Source organism: Phocoena phocoena, chromosome 15 (assembly GCF_963924675.1).
Source record: "Phocoena phocoena chromosome 15, mPhoPho1.1, whole genome shotgun sequence".
NCBI lineage: Eukaryota > Metazoa > Chordata > Mammalia > Artiodactyla > Phocoenidae > Phocoena > Phocoena phocoena.
Genome location: NC_089233.1, coordinates 30,740,883 through 30,754,169, shown reverse-complemented (window position 1 = coordinate 30,754,169; position 13,287 = coordinate 30,740,883). Strand labels below are relative to the sequence as shown.

Here is a 13,287-nt window from a genome sequence, read left to right as displayed (position 1 = left end):
CGTGGGAACTTCCCGGACCAGGGATCGAACCCGTGTCCCCTGCACTGGCAGGCAGATTCTTAACCACTGCGCCACCAGGGAAGTCCTCAGTGAATGTTAATGATAATTGTTATTTCTGTTTTATCTTGATATGTCAGTATTAAATTATTATTCAACCGCAAAGCTGACTCTCCCATAGGACTGTGAATACCCTGAGGGCAATGTCTATGTCTTAGTCATCTTTGCATCTACCATAAACCTAAGCGCTTACTGCCAGGGGTGGAGGGGCGAGCTGTGCCCCTGTCCACAGTGCTGAAGCTTCACGGCCTGGGCATTCCTTGTGATGCTTCCTCCCCAACCCATTCGCACTGTCCTCTATGAAGATGCCCTCTGGATTTGCACATGACAGTGGTCCTGGCATCAGCCCTCATCTCATCTCCCAGCTATGTTAACTAAATACGGCAGGTAGTAAAAGGGTTCGTACCACATGAACTCACTGTTGGAAAACACACTCTGTCCATGCATTCATTTTTGTAGAGCATATATTGTGTACAAATTATCAAACGTGTATAGAAGAAGAATATATACCAAACAGTTAATGGTCTTATCACATTATGGTGGGATTGGTCACTGCAAGGGGATTGCTTTTTTTTAACTTATTCTCTTTGGTATTTTTGTTTGTTTTAACAATAACCCCTACTTTATCTTTGTCAAATTAATTTGAAAATAATGTTTAACCAGAAAATACAGTTAGGTGCTCGCTTCAGCAGCACATACAGTAAAATTGGAATGACATGGAGAAGATTAACATGGCCCCTGAGCAAGGATAACTCGCAAATTCATGAAACGTTCCATATTTTTCAGACTTACAGATATTGAAAACAAACTTATGGTTACCAAAGGGAAAACATATGGGGGAGGGATAAATCAGGAGCTTGGGATAAACATAAACACACTACTATGTAGAAGATAGATAACCAACAAGGACCTACTGTATAGCACAGGGAACTCTACCCAATATTCTGTAATAACCTGTATGAGAAAAGAATCTGAAAAAGAATGGATATATGTATGTGTATAACTGAGTCAGTTTGCTGTACACCGGAAACTAACACAACATTGTAAATCAACTATACTCTAAAAGATTTTTTTTTATTATTTATTTATTACTATTTTTTTTGCGGTACGTGGGCCTCTCACTGCTGTGGCCTCTCCCGTTGCGGAGCACAGGCTCCGGACGCGCAGGCTCAGCGGCCATGGCTCACGGGCCCAGCCGCTCCGTGGCATGTGGGATCCTCCCGGACCGCGGCACGAACCCGTGTCCCCTGCATCAGCAGGCGGACTCTCAACCACTGCGCCACCAGGGAAGCCCTAAAAAAAATTTTTTAAAGAAAACACCGTTAGTTGGGAGAAAGCTGCATAAAGAAGGTTTGGGAACCACCTTCAGGGTCCAAAGGCAAAAAGATCAGTTTCATAATTAAGTATCATATATATGTTTATATCAGCATCACAGTCCCAGAACATTCAGAAGACAATGGATTTTGATGTTTTGTTATGTGTATGTATCAAAGCATCACCAGAGAGAAAGGAGGTTAGAAACCAGCAAATCCAGCCCCCTCATTTTACAGATGACGAAACAGACTCAGGGAGTGGAAGGGAAGAAGCCAACACTTGCTAATCAGAGGCAGCTCTGGGATTAGAACTCATGTCCTCCTGGCTTCCTTCCCATGTATCAATTTCCTCGGGCTGCCATAATAAAGTACCACATACTGAGAGGCTTAAAACAATAGAAGTTTATTCTCTCATGGTTCTGGGGACTGAAGTCTGAAATCAAGGCATCCACAGGGCCATGCTGCCTCTGAAGGCTCTTGGGAAGGATCCTTCTTTATCGCTTCCTGGCTTCTGGGGGTGGCCAGCGATCCTTGGAGTCCTTCGGCTTGCAGATACTTCACTCGAATTCCTGCCTGTTATCACATGGCCTTCTCCCTGGGTGTGTCTGTACCTTTTTCGTTTTATTTAATTAATTAATTTATTTATTTTTGGCTGCGTTGGGTCTTCGTTGTTGCGCACGGGCTTTCTCTAGTTGCGGCGAGCGGGGGCTATTCTTCGTTGCGGTGCGCGGGCTTCTTATTGTGGTGGCTTCTCTTGTTCTGGAGCACGGGCTCTAGGCACGCAGGCTTCTGTAGTTGCAGGGTGCGGGCTCAGTAGTTGTGGCTCACGGGCTCTAGAGCACAGGCTCAGTAGTTATGGCACACGGGCTTAGTGGCTCCGTGGCATGTGGGATCTTCCTGGATCAGGGACTGTACCATGTACAATGCAGGCATTGGCAGGTGGATTCTTAGCAACTACGCTACCAGGGAAGTCCTGCCTTTTTTTTTTTTTTTAATAAGAATCCCCATGATTGGATTTAGGGCCCACCCTAATCTAGTATGACCTCATCTTAATCTACATCTTAATTACATCTGCAAAAATCTAATTTCCAAATAAAGTCACGTTCACAGGTATCACGGGTCAACACTTGAACATATATCTTTTGGAGGGGACACAGTTCAACCCATAACACCCCATTTCAGACATACCAAGATGCCTCGACGTTCAATCATAACCGTTCTTAGCAATACCTTCTAATTCTCACTGACCACTTGCCATGTAGCAGGCACTGTGCTGAGTGCTTTATAGACATTATTTCATGTGTTTACACTGTAGACACTATTATTATCTCCATTTTCCTGATGAGGAAACTGAAGCCCAGAGAGGTGAAGTAACTTGCCTGGTATCTCATGCAGTTAGTGAGGCCGATTGTAATTGCCAAAAGGGGTCACAGAAATGTTTCCAGTCCCATGTGCCTTTCCAGAATGGTGGTGTTCCCCATCAAGAAGCAGAATCTATTACTCCTCTATCTGAATTTGGCCAGGACCTTGTGACTGCCTCAATGAATAGTATATGGGGGAAGTGACTCTAGGTAACTCCCAAAACTAGGTCATGAATGGTGATACAACTTCCAGCTGTCTCTCTCTTTGAGGATGCTTGGTCCTGGAACCCAGCGGCCATGCTGTGAGGAAGCCCAAGCCAAGCACTTGGAGAGGCCCAGCCCACAAGCAGCATGAACCTCCCCATGTGTGAGGGAGGGAGCCTTCAGATGATCCAGCTTCTGACCTTTGGATCTTCCAGCTGAGGCCCCAGATAAAGATGAGCAGAGACGAACCATCCTGACTGATGTGCTCGGCCTGAATTCCTGATCCACGGCATCTGTAAGCAAGATAAATGGTTGTTTTATGGCACTAAGTTTGGGGGGTACTTTGTGTTGCAGTCATAGCAACCAGAGCAGCTGGTAAGTGGGAGAGTCAGGGTTTGACATTGGGAGTCCCAACCTCTTTTCACTCACCCTCCACCCTTCCCCGGTCTTGCTTTCTGGTGAAACTCCAGCATTACCAGTGGCTAGCAGCCTCCTCTCTCCCAGTCTGGGGACTTCTGACTAATCTCAAGAGCAGTTATTTTTATTTGGAAAATAAAAATTAGAATTCAAAGGCAATTGTTCACAGAGTGCGTAAAAGCCTCTCTCGGTGACAGCTGTGGTTCTTCCCACAAAGGAGAGCCACCAGCCCTCTTATCACCCTTGCCCGCGCGCCCCCCCATGCAAGAAAACGTGAGTCAAACAAAAAGTAACGAGACCGTCTGTTCCTTCCTGCCGCCCATGCCGTTTGCTCAGATCACAAAGCTTCCTCCTCCTCCTTCTTCTTCTTCTTCTTTTTTTTTTTCTTTCCTTCTTCTTCTTTTAAAATAAAGTCTCCGGGCTTCCCTGGTGGCGCAGTAGTTGACAGTCCGCCTGCCAATGCAGGGGACGTGGGTTCGTGCCCCGGTCCGGGAAGATCCCACATACCGCGGAGCGGCTGGGCCCGTGAGCCATGGCCGTTGAGCCTGCGCGTCCAGAGGCTGTGCTCCGCAACGGGAGAGGCCACAGCAGTGAGAGGCCCGCGTACCGCAAAAAAGTAAAAAAATAAAACGTCTCCAAGGATCGGAGGGCCAGGCATTGTCTTTTCTGTGCCTACCTTGCTTCCTTCCAAAACAGCGGGACATATGCCTTCCGTTTGCTTTAGCATTTTCGTATTTTGAGCTTACATCAAGGCAATTTATTAACAGAAAACAATAATTTGAGGAGTCCTTCTCACAGAGAGCGACCACGGAGACCCCCCTTCCTGCGGGTGCTGTCGGAGGGGATGGGGGTGACATCCTCAATCCGCCCAATCTTTGTTCCTGAGCGGGCGAGGGCTCTGAGCGCTGACTGGGCCCCCGGTCCAGGAGTCTTGGTCCTATTTCCTCCTGTGGCCCGGAGTTTGATGTGGAGGGCAGTGATGCCTAGCTCCTTGCACCTCTTGGCTACATCCTGGGCAGCCAACATGGCAGCATATGGAGATGACTCATCTCAGTCAGCCTTCACCTTCATCCCACCAGTTACATGGCAGATAGTTTCCTTGCCAGAAAGGTCGGTGACATGGACAAAAGTGTCATTGAAAGATGCAAAAAGGTGGCACACACCAAATACATTTTCTCCCTCAGCCACCTGAGGGCCGAGGCTGATGATCTGTTCTTCCTTCTTTTCTCTCCCCTTGCGAGGTGCCCTTTCTGCGCATCTTCTCCAGAATCCACCACCAGAAAGAGAGAGAGGGAGAGGGCGGGGCGACGGCTCAAGCTCGTCTGCTTTAGCGTTAAAAAAAAATCATACTTAACACCTGGGCAGGTCTAGAAGCACATCTATGGGCCCTCAGGCTTGATAGCCAAGTTTGGCTGAATATTGTAACCAAAAGTGGGGTCAGGCTACTCGTCGCCCAAAAGCCAATAAAAAGGCAAGGGTGGTGGAAAGGAAACTCTGCTTTATTTTGGATGCCGGCAACTGGGGGTGGGGGCAGTGGACGCCTGTCCAAAGGCCAGCTCCTTCCCCATTCCTCTCCTGTGACAATCTGGGGATAAGAGCTTTTATAGGTGAAGGGAGAGGGCTACATGCAGAAACAGCACAGTCAGCTCTGACAGTCATCTTAAAATTGGTCATCGGTGGTCTGACCAGTGTCATCCTGACTGGTATAAGTACGGTTAATCTTCAGTTCCAGGGTTGGTTTGTTTCCATTTCTTTCTTTTTTATTTTCTGAATTTTATTTTATTTATTTTTTATACAGCAGTTTCTTATTAGTTATCTATTTTATACGTATTAGTGTATATATGTCGATCCCAATCTCCCAATTCATCCCACACACCTCCCCGCCCCTGCCACTTTCCCCCCTTGGTGTCCGTCCATACGTTTGTTCTCTACAACTGTGTCTCTATTTCTGCCCTGCAAACTGGTTCATCTGTGGCATTTTTCTAGGTTCCACGTATATGCGTTAATACACGATATTTGTTTTTCTCTTTCTGATTTACTTCACTCTGTATGACAGTCTATAGATCCATCCACGTTTCTACAAATGACCAAAATTCGTTCCTTTTTATGGCTGAGTAATATTCCATTGTATATATGTACCACATCTTCTTTATCCATTCATCTGTCGATGGGCATTTAGGTTGCTTCCATGTCCTGGCTATTGTAAATAGTCTTGCAGTGAACATTGTGGTGCATGTGTCTTTTTAAATTATGGTTTTCTCTGGGTATATGCCCAGGAGTGGGATTTCTGGGTCATATGGTAGTTCTATTTTTAGTTTTTTAAGGAACCTCATACTGTTCTCCATAGTGGCTGTATCAATTTACATTCCCACCAACAGTGCAGGAGGGCACCCTTTTCCCCACACCCTCTCCAGCATTTGTTGTTTGCAGATTTTCTGATGATGCCTATTCTAACTGCTGTGAGCTGATACCTCATTGTAGTTTTGATTTGCATTTCTCTAATAATTAGTGATGTTGAGCAGCTTTTCATGTGCTTCTTGCCCATCTGTATGTTTTCTTTGGAGAAATGTCTACTTAGGTCTTCTGCCCATTTTTTGACTGGGTTGTTTGTTTTTTTGATATTGAGCTGCATGAGCTGTTTATATATTTTGGAGATTAGTCCTTTGTCCATTGATTCATTTGCAAATATTTTCTCCCATTCTGAGGGGTATCTTTTCGTTTTGTCTGTAGTTTCCTTTGCTTTGCAAAAGCTTTTAAGTTTCATTAGGTCCCATTTGTTTATTTTTGTTTTTATTTCCATTACTCTAGGAGGTGGATCAAAAAAAATCTTGCTGTGATTTATGTCAGAGAGTGTTTTTCCTATGTTTTCCTCTAAAAGTTTTATAGTGTCCAGTCTTACATTTAGGCCTCTAATCCATTTTGAGTTTATTTTTGTGTATGGTGTTAGGGAGTGTTCTAACTTCATTCTTCTACATGTAGCTGTCCGGTTTTCCCAGCACCACTTATTGAAGAGACTGTCTTTTCTCCATTGTATATCCTTGCCTCCCTTGTCATAGATTAGTTGACCATAGGTGCGTGGGTTTATCTTTGGTCTTTCTTTCCTGTTCCATTGATCTATGTTTCTGTTTTTGTGCCAGTACCATATTGTCTTGATTACTGTAACTTTGTAGTATAGTCTGAAGTCAGGGAGTCGATTACTCCAGCTCCGTTTTTCTCCCTCAAGACTGCTTTGGCTCTTCAGCGTCTTCTGTGTCTCCATATAAATTTTAAGATCTTTTTTTTCTAGTTCTGTAAAAAATGCCACTGGTAATTTGATAGGGATTGCATTGAATCTGTAGATTGCTTTGGGTAGTATAGTCATTTTCACAATATTGATTCTTCCAATCCAAGAACATGGTATATCTCTCCATTTGTTTGTGTCATCTTTGATTTCTTTCATCAGTGTCTTATAGTTTTCTGAGTATAGGTCTTTTATCTCCTTAGGTAGGTTTATTCCCAGATATTTTATTCTTTTTGTTGCAATGGTGAATGGGATTGTTTCCATAATAACTGTTTCTGATCTTTTGTTGTTAGTGTATAGGAATGCAAGAGATATCTGTGCATTAATTTTGTATCCTGCAACTTTACCAAATTCATTGATTAGATCTAGTAGTTTTCTGGTGGCATCTTTAGGACTCTCTATGTATAGTATCATGTCATCTGCAAACCGTGACAGTTTTACTTCTTCTTTTCCAATTTGTATTCCTTTTATTTCTTTTTCTTCTCTGATTGCCATGGCTAGGACTTCCAAAACTATGTTGAATAATAGTGGCGATAGTGGACATCCTTGCCTTGTTCTTGATCTTAGAGGAAATGCTTTCAGTTTTTCACCATTGAGAATGATGTTTGCTGTGGGTTTGTCATATACAGCCTCTATTATGTTAAGGTAGGTTCCCTCTATGCCCACTTTTTGGAGAGTTTTTATCATAAATTGGTATTGAATTTTGTCAAAAGCTTTTTCTACATCTATTGAGATGATCATATGGTTTTTATTCTTCAGTTTGTTAATATGGTGTATCACATGGATTGATTTGCGTATATTGAAGAATCCTTGCATCCCTGGGATAGATCCCACTTGATTGTAGTGTATGATCCTTTTAATGTGTTGCTGGATTCTGGTTGCTAGTATTTTGTTGAGGATTTTTGCATCTATATTCATCAGTGATATTGATCTGTAATTTTCTCTTTTCTTCTGTAGTATATTTGGTTTTGGTATCAGGGTGATGGTGGCCTCATAGAATGAGTTTGGGAGTGTTCCTTCCTCTGCAATTTTTTGGAAGAGTTTGAGAAGGATGGGTATTAGCTCTTCTCTAAATGTTTGATAGAATTCACCTGTGAAGCCATCTGGTCCTGGACTTTTGTTTGTTGGAAGATTTTTAATCACAGTTTCAATTTCATTACTTGTGATCAGTCTGTTCATATTTTCTATTTCTTCCTGGTTCAGTCTCAGAGCATTGTGCTTTTCTAAGAATTCGTCCATTTCTTCCTGGTTGTCCACTTTATTGGCATATAGTTGCTTGTAGTAATCTCTCATGATCGTTTTTATTTCTGCAGTGTCAGTTGTTACTTCTCCTTTCTCATTTCTAATATTGTTGATTTGAGTCTTCTCCCTTTTTTTCTTGATGAGTCTGGCTAATGGTTTATCAATTTTGTTTATCTTCTCAAAGAACAAGCTTTTAGTTTTATTGATCTTTGTTACTGTTTCCTTCATTTCTTTTTCATTTATTTCTGATCTGATCTTTATGATTTCTTTCCTTCTGCTAACTTTGGGGTTTTTTTTGTTCTTCTTCCTCTAATTGCTTTAGGTGTAAGGTTAGATTGTTTATTTGAGATTCTTGTTTTTTGAGGTAGGCTTGTATTGCTATAAACTTCCATCTTAGAACTACTTTTGCTGCACCCCATAGGTTTTGGATCGTCATGTTTTCTTTGTAATATGTGTCTAGGTACTTTTTTATTTCCTCTTTGATTTCTTCAGTGATCTCTTGGTTATTTAGTAATGTATTGTGTAGCCTCCATGTGCTTGTGTTTTTTACATTTTTTTCCCTGTAATTGATTTCTTATCTCATAGCGTTGTGGTTGGAAAACATGCTTGATATGATTTCAATTTTCTTAAATTTACCGAGGCTTGATCTGTGACCCAAGATGTGATCTATCCTGGAGAATGTTCCATGTGCACTTGAGAAGGGAGTGTAATCTGCTGTTTTTTGTATGGAATGTCCTATAAATATCAATTAAATCTATCTGGTCTATTGTGTCATTTGAAGCTTGTGTTTCCTTATTAATTTTCTGTCTAGATAATCTGTCCATTGGTGTGAGGTGTTAAAGCCCCCCACTATTATTGTGTTACTGTTGATTTCCTCTTTTATAACTGTTAGCAGTTGCCTTATGTATTGATGTGCTCCTGTGTTGGGTGCACATAATTTATAATTGTTATACCTTCTTCTTGGATTGATCCATTGATCATTATGTAGTTCCTTGTCTCTTGTAACATTCTTTATTTTAAATTCTATTTTATCTGATATGAGTATTGCTACTCCAGCTTTCTTTTGCTTTCCATTTGCATGGAATATCTTTTTCCAACCCCTCACTTTCAGTCTGTATGTATCCCTAGGTCTGAAGTGGGCCTCTTGTAGACAGCATATATATGGGTCTTGTTTTTATATCCAATCAGGGAGCTTGTGTCTTTTGGTTGGAGCATTTAATCCATTCACATTTAAGGTAATTATCAATATACATGTTCCTATTACCATTTTCTTAATTGTTATGGGTTTGTTTTTGTAGGTCCTTTTCTTCTCTTGTGTTTCCCACTTAGAGAAGTTCCTTTAGCATTTGTTGTAGAGCTGGTTTGGTGGTGCTGAATTCTCTTAGCTTTTGCTTGTCTGTAAAGCTTTTGATTTCTCCATCGAATCTGAATGAGATCCTTTCCAGGTAGAGTAATCTTGGTTGTAAGGTCTTCTCTTTCATCACTTTAAATATATTGTGCCACTCCCTTCTGGCTTGTAGAGTTTCTGCTGAGAAATCAGCTGTTAACCTTATGGGAGTTCCCTTGTATGTTACCTGTCATTTTTCCCTTGTTGCTTTCAATAATTTTTCTTTGTCTTTAATTTTTGTCAGTTTGATTACTATGTGTCTCGGCATGTTTTTCCTTGGGTTTATCCTGCCTGGGACTCTCTGCACTTCCTGGACTTGGGTGGCTATTTCCTTTCCCATGTTAGGGAAGTTTTTGACTGTAATCTCTTCAAATATTTTCTCGGGTCCTTTCTCTCTCTCTTCTCCTTCTGGGACCCCTATAATGCGAATGTTGTTGCATTTAATGTTGTCCCAGAGGTCTCTTATATTGTCTTCATTTCTTTTCATTCTTTTTTCTTTATTCTGTTCCATGGCAGTGAATTCCACCACTCTGTCTTCCAGGTCACTTATCCGTTCTTCTGCTTCAGTTATTCTGCTATTGATTCCTTCTAGTGTGTTTTTCATTTCAGTTATTATATTGTTCATCTCTGTTTGTTTATTCTTTAATTCTTCTAGGTCTTTGTTAAACATTTCTTGCATCTTCTAGATCTTTGCCTCCATTATTTTTCTGAGGTCATGGGTCATCTTCATTATCATTATTCTGAATTCTTTTTCTGGAAGATTGCCTATCTCCACTTCATTTAGTTGTTTTTCTGGGGTTTTATCTTGTTCCTTCATCTGGTACAAAGCCCTCTGCCTTTCCATTTTGTCTATCTTTCTGTGAATATGTTTTTTATTCCACAGGCTGCAGGGTTGTAGTTCTTGCTTCTGCTGTCTGCCCTCTGGTGGATGAGGCTATCTCTGTTTCCATTTCTTGAGGCCAGTTCTCAGAATTGTGGCAGCTTATGTCATGGCTGATCATCATGTAGTTAACTTCTCCACCTGGTGGGGGTTTCAGTATCTGTAAGACAGCTCACAGGATATGGCTTAGAATATTATCTATAGCTCTTGAGAAGGAACTAAAGGTCCTTGACTATGCTTAATGACTCAACTATTATTATTAGTCTTGTTGGACTGTTTTCCTTTGTTTCTGCGTTTTCTCACTTCTCTAATTAAACTTTTTCTTTGGCTAAAGTTTTTCCACAGCCAAAAGGCAGGCTGAGGACATGGGGCCGGGGGGAAGGGCCATAGCGCCCTGCTCTGCTTCAATACAAATATGTGTTTTCTTTCTTCTGGACATGGGGATCAGTTAGCACTCACTACAAGGTGAAAATGAAAAAAACCAAAACCAAAAAACCCAACAATCTCAACCTAAGCTGTTTTTAAAAATAATAATAATTAAAACAAAGAAATCCATTCCCTTACATGATAGGGAAGTTCAGACATGGGTTGACTTTGGATGAAGCTGGATCCAGGGGCTCAGATAATAATACCATCCAGACTCAGAATCTCTGCCTTCCTTCACTTTGACTTCTCTGTGGTTTCTTCATTTTCCTGCTTCTCTTGGGGTTCCCTGGCAACTTTGGATTCCTCATGTCACTGATCCAAATGCAGAGGAAAACAGAGTTTCTCTGTCCAAGAGATGGAAATGAAGTCAAGGTTGGAGGCTTGTTTTCTCTGGTTGGCCCTTCTTGGGTCATGAGCTCTGCCCTGAACCCATCACCGTGACCTGGGGATGGACCTGTTGGCTCCCTTTGGGTCAAAGGCTGTGAATGTGACCACACAGGAGATTGGTGAAAAGGGGGACACAGGGACTATCATCACAGGAAAGAGGAGGATTTGGATAGCCATAAACGGCTACTACAGGGTGCAGTTGGGGTACACAGAGAAAGAAATGTTAAATTTCCACAGCCCTATTAACTCTGTCAGGGCATTCACAGAAGGTAATACAGAAATGGTCATTATACACATTTGGAAAGATGCTGAAAACAACAAGGTCCTACTGTATAGTGCAGGGAACTATATCCAATCTCCTGGGATAAACCATAATGGAAAAGAATATATATATATATGTGTGTGTGTGTGTGTGTGTGTGTGTGTGTGTGTGTGTGTGTGTATAACTGAGTCACTTTGTTGCACAGCAGAAATTAACACCACATTGTAAATCAACTATACTTCATCAAAAAAAAAAAAAGCAAGAAAAGATGCTGAGCTCACTGGTAATCTGGGAAATGCAAAGGAAAACATCCAACGAGACATGACTTTCCCATCTCCCCCATCCAGTGACAAAATAAATGAAAGCTATATCCATCCAGTGTTGCCAAGAGTGTGGGGATCAGGGACTTATACACTGATGATGGGGTGTAAACTGGGACTTCCTTTTGGGAAGACAATCTAACAATATTTTCTGAAGATTTAAATCCTCACTTCTAGGAATCTCTGGAAATAGCTATGAGTTCCCAAAGATCCAAAGATACATGTTTAAGTGATGACGGTGAAAGGGTTGTTTGTAAAAATGAGAGAGTGGAAACACCCTAACAGTCCATCAACAAGGAATCAACAAATATATTATAGCATCTTTGTCTGTGGAATATCATGCAGTTCTGTGCCACCATTAAAGTGAGAGGAGCAGTCCTATGTGAACTGACATGGGATGTTCTCTACAATATATCAAATGTAAAAAACAAGATGCAAAAGATGCACAAGGTATGACCCCGTTTATGGAAAAAAGAAAATATATGAGAGAAAACAGAATGCCATGGTTACATGTATAGACTTTGGGGCCAGGCTGCCTGAGTTTGAATCCCAACTCCTCCTCTCCGAAGCTGCGTGACTTTGGGGAAGTTACTTCACTTCTCTGGGTCTGAGTTTCCCTCTCTGTAAAAGAAAGATGATAAAAGAATTTGCCTCATGTGGTTGTTGTGAAGATTCAATATATTAAGCTATGTAGATTGCTTGGGGCAGTGCCTGATATGTGGTAAATGCCCGGTTAGCGTTAGCTATTAGCCCTGTGCACGTTATCTACATAAATGCGAAGAAAAAAGACAGTAAGAGTGTGCTCCAAACTGTTGATAGTGGAAACGGTTGAAGAGGGACTTCATAGTTTGCTCTATATAGATCTGGAGTGTTAGAATCTTTCACAACGAAAATACATTCAAGGATTACCAGGGTAATAGTGGGGGTTTTTTTGTTGTTTTTTTTTTGCAGTACGCAGGCCTCTCACTGTTGTGGCCTCTCCCGTTGCAGAGCACAGGCTCCGGACGCACAGGCTCAGCGGCCATGGCTCATGGGCCCAGCCGCTCCGCGGCATGTGGGATCATCCTGGACCGCGGCACGAACCTGTGTCCCCTGCATTGGCAGGCGGACTCCCAACCGCTGTGCCACCAGGGAAGCCCGGGTAATAGTTTTAATATCCGTCACCCTGAAATCCCCAGCCATGAGCTTGATTAACATTCTTCCTTTTGTGGGATGTTCTCATTCTGTGTGAGCTCGTATTCTAATTCTGTGTGGCACAGGGCAGGGCTTAGCATGATCCATCCCCCACTCTTGTATAGTTGGAGAAGGGGAAGTTGCCAGGGATTAAGCCACTTGGCCAGTTTCAACTTTTGACTAACTGGTCATCCTGGGGCCCACACCCAGAACCCTGATCACCTCCAACCCCACTCCACTTCTATCCCTACCGTGGGGTTCAGTCTTCAGCACTTTTTCCTCCTTCCTTAGGCTGTACAAATCACCCCCACTCAAAAAAGTCCTGTTCCATCCTCCTGACAACATTTGGAAGCAGATACTATTATTACCTCATTTTCCAGATGAGAAAATTGAAGAACAGAGTGGTTAAGTAGTGAGCCCTAGGTCACACAGCTAATAAATGACAGATCTGGGCTTCAAACCCATCTCTTTCTGATGTTAAGGCTTCTTTTCTTTTTTAACAGCTAGAGTAAATAAGTGTTTTAAATAAGTCAGGTATGGAAGGGGTTACAGCTGGTGCCGTCCATCCAAGAAAACCT

General features: G+C 42.1%; 1 non-coding gene and 1 pseudogene across 1 annotated transcript; one reads left to right on the top strand and one right to left on the bottom strand.

Annotated features, from left to right (window-relative positions):
- Positions 1–733: 733 nt before the first annotated feature.
- LOC136135796 (U6 spliceosomal RNA) lies at positions 734–840 on the top strand. The gene has a single exon (XR_010656636.1). It is a non-coding gene; the product is annotated as a U6 spliceosomal RNA (small nuclear RNA).
- Positions 841–4,144: 3,304 nt separating this feature from the next.
- LOC136135309 (small ribosomal subunit protein uS11-like) overlaps positions 4,145–13,287 on the bottom strand; it is a 29,273-nt pseudogene continuing 20,130 nt past the window's right edge.